Here is an 11,546-nt window from a genome sequence, read left to right on the forward strand (position 1 = left end):
GTATGTCTTCTTGACAGAATTGGCCATTAGGTTAAAAAAAGTCCATACCTCAACTACTAACAAAAATACAAAATATCCATAAGTGGAAAAAACAGGATTGTCTTATCTTGCCAAGACAGGGTAGGATAGTTCTAAAAATGTTCCTTGCCTTTAATAATGGTATGTCAGTTATGTTAGGCCTTAGCCAAAGTTGATTGACTCAACATTGCAAACGAGACTTTGGGTGACTGCCCAGGTAGTCAGTTGTCTCTGTCAATTGTTGCACATTTTGGATATATCTCATTTGTTAAGTAATATTTATTCCCTTCTCAGATCTTTGATGGAGTTGAAGATTATTAATAGTAGTTACTCTCTACATTATTTAGACTCCTTGAGATAGAATGTTTAGCAAAACTTTTGTTCTCAGTATTGTTTGTTATATTTATTATTTGTTACTATTGTATATAGTTGTATTTGGTCTGGCTCTATCTTATTTAGACAACAAGGGGAAATGTAGGAGAGACCCAGCCAATCACTTTACTTGGGGGCAGGGTCCCCCGAGGATATTTTTTACTTATAAAGATTGCGGGTGTGCTCCCAGCCGCCCCTTCTGCTTTCCTGTTCACCGCGGGAACCTCTGGTTCTGTAAGTCTATTTCCCCATTAAAGCTGTATATATTTTTACAAAAAAGGGGGGGGGGAGGATTAACTGGTTTGATGTGATGATTGGTATTTGTGAATTACTGTTTTTAGAAAATTGTATTGGTACTGTTTCTTGTATATTGATATATTGAATATTGAATGTGAGTGTTCCTACCTCTATTTTTGTATAAGAATATGCTTATAACTTTGTTTATATTGTATTGATACATCTACCATATTACAATGTACATTTCTACCTCTGATACTATTTATATAATAACACTGTTTACAGTTGAAGATCATTGTCTTCATATATTGCACAGTTGTTTATTCTCTTAGTCTTCAAGTTAGATAGGTATTGAGAATTATGTGTTTGTCATATTTATTTTTAGGTTAATCAGGTCTTTTAGATACACAGAGATCATATTTAGTATAGATAGTATTATCTTCAGCCTCTTTGAAGAGCTGTAGAAAATGGCCTTTTATCTAACCTAGAATCTTCTTAATCTAACCTAGAACTATGTGCCAATGAGACACAATTACTCCTGGCAATGCCACTCTACTCCCGAAAGAATGTTGAGCACCAAAGACACTCCACTGGGAGCTTGTCTTCTTGACAGAAGTGGCCTTTGGGTTAAGAAAAGCCCATACCTCAACTTCTGACAAAGATAGAGAATATCCATAAGTGGATGAAACAGGATTGTCTTATCCTGCCAAGACAGGGTAGGATAGTTCTAAGAAAGTTCCTTGCCTTTAATAATGGTATGTCAGTTATGTTAGGCCTTAGCCAAAGTTGGTTGACTCAACATTACAAATGAGACTTTGGGTAATTGCCCAGGTAGTCAGTTGTCTCTACATTTGTGTACGTTTTGAAATTTTCTTGTTTGTACTTCCTAGTTGCTTAAGTAATATTACTTCCCTTCTCAGATCTTTGACAGAGTTGAAGATTAGATAATTGTAGTTAGTCTCTACATTATTTAAACTCCTTGAAATAAAATGTTTAGTAAAACTTTTGTTATATGTTTCCTGCTCAATATTGTTTGTTATTTGTAATTTTTATTTACTATTTTTTCCTATTGTATATAATTGTATTTGGTTTGGTTCTGTCTTATTTAGACAAAACGGGGAAGCCCAGCCAAAGGGGGTGTGTTCGCCTCGGGCTAATGTTTATGTATAAATCTGGCAGGCATGAGCCCCAACGCCCTCTTTGTATTTCCTGCTCATCGCTGGATCCATGGTGTTGTAAGCTATCCTTTCATTAAAGTTTGCATTTCATATTAAGCTAGCCTGGTTATTAAGCCGCATTGAAGGCGTAAGTCACAAACAATGCCACACCAATTCGGGGTTATGATTATTAGGGTGGTATTTATTTAAAGGGGAAAAAACTTACAGATCACTGTCCCAGGCAACAGCCCTCTACGCAACCAGGAAAGGAGTCTAGTCGCAGGCGGAGCAGGAAGTGAAGAGAGAGAGGAGAGGGAAGTGGCCGCTTTTTTAAAGGGAGAGAAACCACGCCCCAATGGGCTGGTACCTCAGGGTGATAGGCTGGAGGAGTGGGAGGACCTCCCGCAACACCTCCCCCTTTTGTTTAAATAAGAGAGTTCTAAACCTACTATGAAAATATGTACAATAAGTACAAATATCCTATTCTAACTAGCTTAGGTCTTGTATAATAAATAACTTGGCCAAGTCATGAGAGAAAGTAACTACATTTATATAGTCTTCAACCCCATCAAAGATCTGAGAAGGGAAATAATGTTACCTGGGTAATTAGGAAGTTCAGTAAAACAACTTCCAAAACATGCAACAAATCACAGAGACAACTGGCTACCTGGGCAATCACCCAAAATCACGTTAGCAGCGTTGAAGCAACCAACTTTGGCTAAGGCCTAACATAACTGACATACCATCTTCAAAGGCAAGCAATTTTTCAAAACTATCTTACCCTGTCGTGGCAGGATATGACAGCCCTGTTTTATCCATTGATGCACGCTATGTATCTTTGTCAGTCGTTGAGGTATGGGCATTTCTTTGCCCCAAGGCAGTTCTGCCAAAAAGAAGGCTCCAGGTGGAGTGTCCTTGGTGCTCAACATTCTCTCAGGAATAGAGTGGTGTTGCCAGGAGCAATTGTGTCTCACTACCACAAAACTCTGAGTTAGATTAAAGGCCATTTTCTACAGCTCTTTGAAGAGTTGAAGATTATCTATCTATCCTGAGTATAATCTCTATATATCTAAAGAACCTGATTAGTCTATTATAAATGACAAACTTAGATGACTATTAGTCTATATAATTCTCTATATCTATCTAACTTAAAGACTAAGACAAAAAACGACTGTGAAACAAATGAGGACAATGACCTCCAAATATAAACAATGTACAAATATACATTGCAGAAGGGAAATATATATCAATACACAAATATTATATAAGTATCTTAATCAGAGGTAGAAATGTACACTGCAATATGGTAAATATATACAATATATATATATATATATATCAATACAATATATGTCAATACATAAAAAATGTTTTAAACAGAGGTAGAAACATGCATGCGTACAATAGTCAATATAATTTAACTTTGTATCAATATGCAAGAATCTATACCAATATATTTGTCTAAAGACAGTAACTCACAATTACAAATCTATTATCCCATCATCCCTCTTTTTTTTTCTTCAAAATGATCCCTGAGCTTATAAAATTCCTCCTCCAACCCTCAATCATATACTAATTATAATCAACCCCTAAATGATGTCCCTAAACCCAAGGGCAAACTTTACTGGGAGAGGGGACGTCGTCCTCTAGAATTACTTCCAGCTGTCATGGGGGCGACGTTCTTTCTGGGGGATCCTGTGAAAGTGAAATGATGGTTAAATTTCAAGATAATGTCTTTTAAAATTGCAAATAGTCTCTGAGTATTTTCGTGCAGGTCTGGCCACAATGTTGTATAAGATGTGCACCATTTCAGCTAACCAAGTTGGAACTGTCTTGTGCAGCTGATATCCAAAGCAGGTCTTGTAGTAGCATTATCAGTATCATGACATCATATCAACCAGGTGGAGTTGTTGTTATGGGGCCCCATCTTCTTCCTGGAAACTTCAAATGTCACTTCAGGAAAAACTCATTGTTCATTATGAAAAACTTAAACATTAATCATATAGACATATATATGTATATATATATATATATATATATTCAATGAAAGACATGATAGATATATTCAATGAAAAGTATGATAGATAAGAAGAAAAGCAAAGATGTTTTCTAAACTCATATTTCTTTCTGTCCCACATCATGGCTCTTGACATGAGACAGAAACTCCAGAAACTCTGGGTTTTTCTCTTACTAACAGGCTTGGAATTGGAGAGGGACTGAGCCAGAGTCCAACTTCAAAACCAGCTTTATAAATTTAGAAATATGGTTTAATATTACTTACACAACCCATTCAGTTGTCTTGATATTTCCTATTGGGCAGGTATTTTTCCATCTGTCAGTATCCAAACATCTAGGGTCCCTTGAATTTCTCAAAGATGAGTGTTTTCCTGTGGAGATAAGAACAGAACCCTGCCCCAATTCTATATGTTTTTCATCGTTGTGGATGAGTTGTCATTTCTCCTTTCCAAGAGGTTTCTCCTCTTCAAATCGAAACTTTATTAATTTTGATGGTATCCACAATTTTTCTTCTCCTGTGGAAACAAGAGCAAAACCCCTTCCCCAACGTAGCACATCTCCTGGCTTCCACTGAGAGGTCAGCTCATCTTTGAAATAAACTGGTTGATTTAGTTCAGCAGACTTTTCCATTATCCAATGTCTTTCTGCTGCTGTCGTTCCTTTCTCATTAGCGTTAAGAAAATTCAAGGTTAATAAAGCATTATGTAATCTATTTCTGGGGGTATTTTCAGTCCCTTTCTGTTTGTTCAGCATATCCTTTATAGTACGATTTGATCTTTCTATAACTGCCTGACCTGTAGGATTATTTGGTATACCTGTAATGTGTTTTATATTATAATAATCAAAAAAGCGTTTCATTTTCTTAGATACATATGCTGGACCATTATCTGTCTTTATTTGCGCAGGTATACCCATGATGGCCATAACTTCCAATAAATGTGTGATTACTGAATCAGCCTTTTCTGAGCTCAGGGCAGTAGCCCATTGAAAACCTGAATACGTGTCTATGGTGTGGTGTACATATTTTAATTTACCAAATTCCATAAAGTGGAACACATCCATCTGCCAGATTTCATTTCTCTTAGTACCCTTTGGGTTACTCCCTGCAGGCAACGGTGTTTGATTATAGAAAGAACAAGTAGGGCATCTCTTTATAATGTCCTTAGCTTGTTGCCAAGTAATGGAAAATTCTTTCTTTAGGCCTTTACTATTGACATGATGCTTCTTATGAAATTCCGAGGCCTGCAACACACTTCCAATCAATAATTGATCAATCTCAGCGTTGCCTTGGGCTAGAGGACCAGGCAGACCTGTATGGGACCGGATGTGTGTTATGTACATCAGACAAAGCCTGCTCCTGATTATGTCTTGTACCTGGATAAACAATGAAGTCAACTCTGTGTCATCTGGTATAAATTCAGCGGTTTCAATATGCAAGATAACTCTTTCTGCATATTGTGAATCTGTTACTATATTAAGAGATTCTTTAAAATCCTTTAGCACCATGAGAATGGCATATAATTCTGCCTTCTGGACAGAATTATAAGGGCTTTGTTCCACCTTACTCAATTCATCTGACTTGTAACCTGCTTTCCCTGATTTATTTGCATCAGTATAGAACGTACGGGCTCCAGTTATTGGAGCATCATGTACAATTCTAGGAAGAATCCAAGAAGTTCTTTTTATGAGGTTAAGTCTACCACTTTTGGGATAGTTGCTATTAATTTCTCCCAAAAAATTAGCACAAGCTCTTTGCCATGGTTCATTGTCTTCCCATAACTTTTTTATTTCTTCAGTAGTAAAAGGCACTATAATTTCTGCTGGGTCTATACCTGCTAGTTGACAAAGTCTCAGCTTACCTTTTATAATTAATTCAGAGACTTTTTCCACATAAGTTTTTAATTTTTTACTTGGTTTATTAGGTATAAATATCCACTCTAAAATAATATCTTCCCTCTGCATTAGAATCCCTGTAGGAGAAATTCTGGAAGGCAATATGACTAGGATGCAGCTAAGATTTGGTTTCACCCTATCCACATGTGCCTCCTGTAATTTTTCCTCAATCATTGTCAGTTCCTTTTCTGCTTCAGCTGTCAGTTCTCTTGGACTATTCAAATCTTTATCACCATCTAAGGTTTTGTTTAAATGAACTATTAGATCAGGTGTTATCCCAACAGCTGGTCGTAGACTGGAAATGTCTCCTAACAATCTTTGGAAGTCATTAAGAGTCTTTAAGTGGTCTCTCCTAATTTGTGCCTTTTGCGTTTTAATTTTCTCTAACCCTATTCTGTAACCTAGGTAATTAATAGAATTTCCTCTTTGAATCTTTTCAGGGGCAATTTGTAATCCCCACCTAGGCAAGACTTTCTTTACTTCTTCAAACATCCTTTCTAAAGTATCTTTATTTGAATCAGATAATAAGATGTCATCCATGTAATGATAAATGATGGACTTGGGGAATTGTTTACGAATTATTTCCAATGGCTTACTTACAAAATATGGGCACAGTGTAGGACTATTGACCATACCCTGTGGGAGGATAGTCCATTGATATCTCCTATTAGGCTGAGAATTATTATAAGTAGGCACTGTGAAGGCAAATTTTTCTCTATCCTTTTCTTGTAACGGTATAGTGAAAAAACAATCTTTCAAATCAATAACTATAAGAGGCCATCCTTTTGTAACAGAGAAGGCAAAGGAATTCCAGATTGTAGTGGGCCCATAGGTTGAATTACTTTGTTGACAGCTCTTAGATCTGTCACCATTCTCCATTTACCAGATTTCTTTTTTTACAACAAACACAGGAGAATTGCAAGGGCTGGTTGATTCTTCAATATGGTGAGCATCTAGTTGCTCTTGCACCAGCGGTTCCAATGCCTGTAGTTTATCTTCAGCTAGAGGCCATTGTTTGGTCCATATTGGCTTCTCAGTTAGCCATTTTAAAGGTAGGGCCGTTGGTACCTCTAAAGGTTTGGTATTTGCTGTATGTTCTTGTACAGCCTGAATGGCTGGTGACATTTTTCCATAATACCTCATCATATCCTTCCCAGAATTATGAGTTCCTGGAAATACAGGAATGCTAATCTGGGTATTCCATTGCTGTAGCAGGTCACGGCCCCATAAATTTATGGCAATATTGGCTATATATGGCCTTAGTCTTCCTATTTGCCCTTCGGGCCCTATGCATTCAACCCATCTTGTGCTTTGTTTTACACGAGATAGGGTTCCAATTCCCAGGAACTGAACATCTACCTCTTGAAGAGGCCAATTCGGATGCCAAGATTCTGGGGTAATGATACTTACATCCGCACCTGTGTCTAATAAGCCTTCAATAAAAGTGCCATTTATACAGACTCTTAGCTTTAGTCTTTGATCATTAATAGAAGTCTGCCAAAATATATGTTTACTCTGTCCTATTGGGTTTTTTGACTCATCCTCCACACGTAATTCTTCATTTAGACCAGTATTACTTTTTACAGCAGAAATTGGAGCTTTTAATTTTCTTGGTGAGGCACATTCTCCACTGTGACTGGGAATGACTGGGCCACTGTTGGCTTGGGGGCCTGTGAGAGGCCCCCCAAGGAGTTTCCCGATGATATCGGATTGCCCCATCTGTCTGTTGTTGACCTACATTCATTGGACCAATGCCTGCCTTTACCGCATCTCCTACATATACCTGAAGGCCGAGGTCTCCTATTTTTGTCATTCCCAGAAGAGATATTATTCCTAGAAATTCTTTGCCTGCAATTCCTTTGCAAATGTCCTAATTTACCACAATTAAAACACCTGGCAGTTTGATGTCTCCTCATTGCTTTGGAAATCGCTTCTCCTACCCAAGATTCATCATTATAGCTAAACATCTCAACATTCATCGTATGCTGAATCCATTCATCCATAGGTGCTGATCTAGACTTTAAAGGCCCAATTATCTTTTTGCATTCTATGTTTGCATTCTCAAAAGCTAGAGATTCAAGAAGTATTCGTCTAGCTTCTGGGTCTGTTACCCCTATGTCCAGAGCCTTAATTAATCTTTGCAAAAAGTCAATAAAGGGTTCTCTCTGTCCCTGCCTAATTCTGGTATATGATTCAACCCTTTTTGCTGGATCTTGTATCCTATTCCAAGCATTTAAAGCTGCTTGGTGACATAGACACAGTACTTCATCATCATAAAGAGCTTGGACCTGTGGATCAGCATATTCTCCTGCACCAAGAATTTGATCTTGGGAAACCTCAATACCTTTTGCTCTTCCTTGCTGTTTCATATGTTTGGATTCTTCTCTGAAATAAATTCCGAACATCAAGGAAGGTCCATTATCTAAAACTGCAGACACTAACTGATGGAAATCATGGGGAGTAGCTCTAGCATTAGAAGCCCAAGTCCTTATCATTTCCTTTACATATGCATTGTGCAAGCCAAAATTAACAACAGCTTGCTTAATTTCTTCCAGATCATTCATTGCTATTGGCGTCCATCTAGCTTCACTGACTCCCTTTGAGCCTTTAGAAGTTGATGCTTTTTTCAGAATTAAGTATAGGGTATGTCGCTAGAACCCTGGGTAAGCCAGTTCTAATAGCTGGTGGAGGCCTTTTATCCTGTCCTTGTGCCTCCTTACTCTGTTCACCAGCTGCAATAATTTCCCCAATCTTTTCAAATCTTTTTATCATTGTCTCTCTTAAATCCTGTTTCTCCTGACCTGTATATATTTCCAGTGTTTTCACTGAGGTATCAATTTTTTGGTCCCCATTCTGCACCTGTGATTCCAAAGCTTTAATTTTTTCCTTCAAAGATAACATGTCCTCCTTAAACTTTTCTTGTATATCATGTAGATTCCCATCTTGGAGGTACATTCTGTCTGTTACCTTATCAAAACTTTGTGATAAAGTCTGAACGTCAAATTCAACAGCCTGAACCCTTTCAGGTAACTTTCTAATACCCTTGGATATGGAATCAATTTTGTCTGTCATAGTATCCACTTGTTCAGATAACCTCTGATTTTCAATAATTTTAATCCTGTCAATTAGTTGTTCATTATTAGTTCGTAAAGATTCTATCATTCTTAGGAGTGCCATATTCTTCTGTTCATTATTAGTTTGTAAAGATTCTATCGTTTTTAGGAGTGCCATATTCTTCTGTTCATTATTAGTACGTAAAGATTCAATCGTTCTTAGGAGTGCCATATTCTTCTGTTCATTAGTAGTACGTAAAGATTCAATCGTTCTTAGGAGTGCCATATTCTTCCTTAATGATAGAATATGGAAAAGAAAACTGAAGGCTAGTAACAAGCAAATTAAGGTATCCCCATAATCATATAAACCTTGTATGATGTAATTCATTGTATTAGTAAATATAAATTTACTAATCCATTGTATTAGTGAAAACAAAGCAGTAAAATTTGCGTTAGAAACAAAAACTGCAATAGTACCTATTATCCAGCAGGTGGCGCTGTTGCAGAGTCGCGGTGAAAACATGGTCCTGTTTCAGTGCCTTAGTAGATGTTAAAAACTGGAAAATGCAAGTTTCTCAACAAAGTAAATGTAATTAAATCAATTCCTGAGACGGAAAAAGTCACCCTGAGGGGTTGCAGCTTTCAGCAACCACGTGCTCTGGTTTGTGCCACTTAAGAGCTGTACTTGCAAGGGAGATTTAAAAATGACTCAGAAAAGAGCAAACCACGCGGCCAGAGACTATGCGGGCCTGTGGAGTTTAAATCCACGTGGGGAGTCCAAGGCCGCTGGCGGCTGAGGAAGGGAGGGCTCCCGCCAAGCTGAACTAGAGCCTGCCAAGCCCGCAGCCGCCAAGCCGAACTTGTGGCCGCCAAGCCGAACTCGCGGCTGCGAGTGGGGAAAGGAGAGGTTCTAAAACCAAACGTTGTGTGCCAAAATGAAGGCGTAAGTCACAAACAATGCCACACCAATTCGGGGTTATGATTATTAGGGTGGTATTTATTTAAAGGGGAAAATACTTACAGATCACTGTCCCAGGCAACAGCCCTCTACGCAACCAGGAAAGGAGTCTAGTCGCAGGCGGAGCAGGAAGTGAAGAGAGAGAGGAGAGGGAAGTGGCCGCTTTTTTAAAAGGGAGAGAAACCACGCCCCAATGGGCTGGTACCTCAGCGGTGATAGACTGGAGGAGTGGGAGGACCTCCCGCAACATGGCATCACTCTTATATGTCTGACAAGAGTGAAAACCTTGCACTCTGATCTTTAGGCAAGCTTTATTTACTAAAACACAAATATATAACAGTATAGTTCTACATTTTGCCTAAAATAAAAAGGCTTTTATTAATATAAGAAAAATTATATACAGTAAGTATAATAACAACATATACAAGCAATACATATATCCATTTGCATTTGACAAATTCAGAGAATTTGTCTATCCTATCTTGGTGAGTCCAAAATTTTTCACTAATTTGCTTTCTGTCATAATGTGCCTTACCATCCAAAATTATATTTAAATATCTCTCAACTTTCTATATTTTATACTTCTTTAGTGAATTCTGAGTCTCATAAACAAGGAAAACTATAACGATGTACTCTTTTACTATCTCAGAGACCTAAGAAAGAAATAATATTAACTGAGTAAGCAGAAAGTGCAAGCAAACAATTTCCAGAAATGTGAGAAATGAGAGAAACAGCTGACTGTCTCGACAGTCACACGAAAATCCTCTGCAATGTTCAACATCGATCTTCAGCCAAAAGACATAGACTATTCTTTAGATCTTTCTATGATGCAGTTATTTTGAAGGAGTGGCATGAGTGACAAGATTTGGCAGTCACTCTCTTTTGTGTCCCATTTGTCTAATTAGGACAGCCTGTTGTCAGCAGTGAGGCAAGAACATTTTCTTTTACTCTATCATATCTTTATTTTTCTGTTTTTCTTTTCAAAAGAAGAAATATGAATATTATCTCCTTTATTCAATATTCTTCCTGACTATAACCAATAACAACTTATAATTAATCTTTCTAAACAATGACAAATATTTAAAACCCATTAAATGACTAAAACACCCAACCCTCCTTTTGGGAATGTAGGCATTGTATTTTTAAATATACTTCCTCCTGTCTTGGTTGATGACATATTTTGGGTATCTTGAAAAGAAAAATTTGGGTTAATTGTCAAGTCCTGGAAAAGGACTATATCATTTGCTGTCTAGTCTCGGCATAAAGGAAAAGTGCAGTGTGTCTCAAGTCCTGGCTAGAGTAGTCTGTGAGGCTGGATCATTTTAGCTAGACACCTTGGAATTGTTCTGAGCTGTTTGTAATCCAAAGCCAATTTTTACATGGTGTTTTTCAGTTTAGTGGTATTATCATAGTCCTGGAGGAATTATAATTGTGGGGACCCATCTTCATTTTGGAGACTTCAAAGGTCATTGTTAGGCATATTCATGATTCACCACTGAAATCTTATAGAAGACAAGCCAACAATTCACAACCCCAGAGAAACTCAACAACAAAAAGATCTTTAAGAGGGACATACATAAATCTAATCTACCTGTGGGGTAAAAAAAAGCAAGACCTCCTGAGTAAACTGGGAGTGAATCATATCTTAGGATTAAACTGGGTCAGAGAGAACCTTTAGTGACCTTTTTCAAAGACTCACTAGGGCTGTGTGGTGCACCATGCCCATCTGTGCTCTATGTGCCATCATACAGTTCGTGAACCAGGCAAGTTGCTGGAGATTGAAACACACAAAGACATACTGACAGAGACACAAGAATGCCCCAAAGAATGCCCCTTTTATGG

This window comes from Microtus oregoni, unplaced genomic scaffold, assembly GCF_018167655.1.
Source record: "Microtus oregoni isolate MIOR12 unplaced genomic scaffold, Mior012 000002F_ref0000024, whole genome shotgun sequence".
NCBI lineage: Eukaryota > Metazoa > Chordata > Mammalia > Rodentia > Cricetidae > Microtus > Microtus oregoni.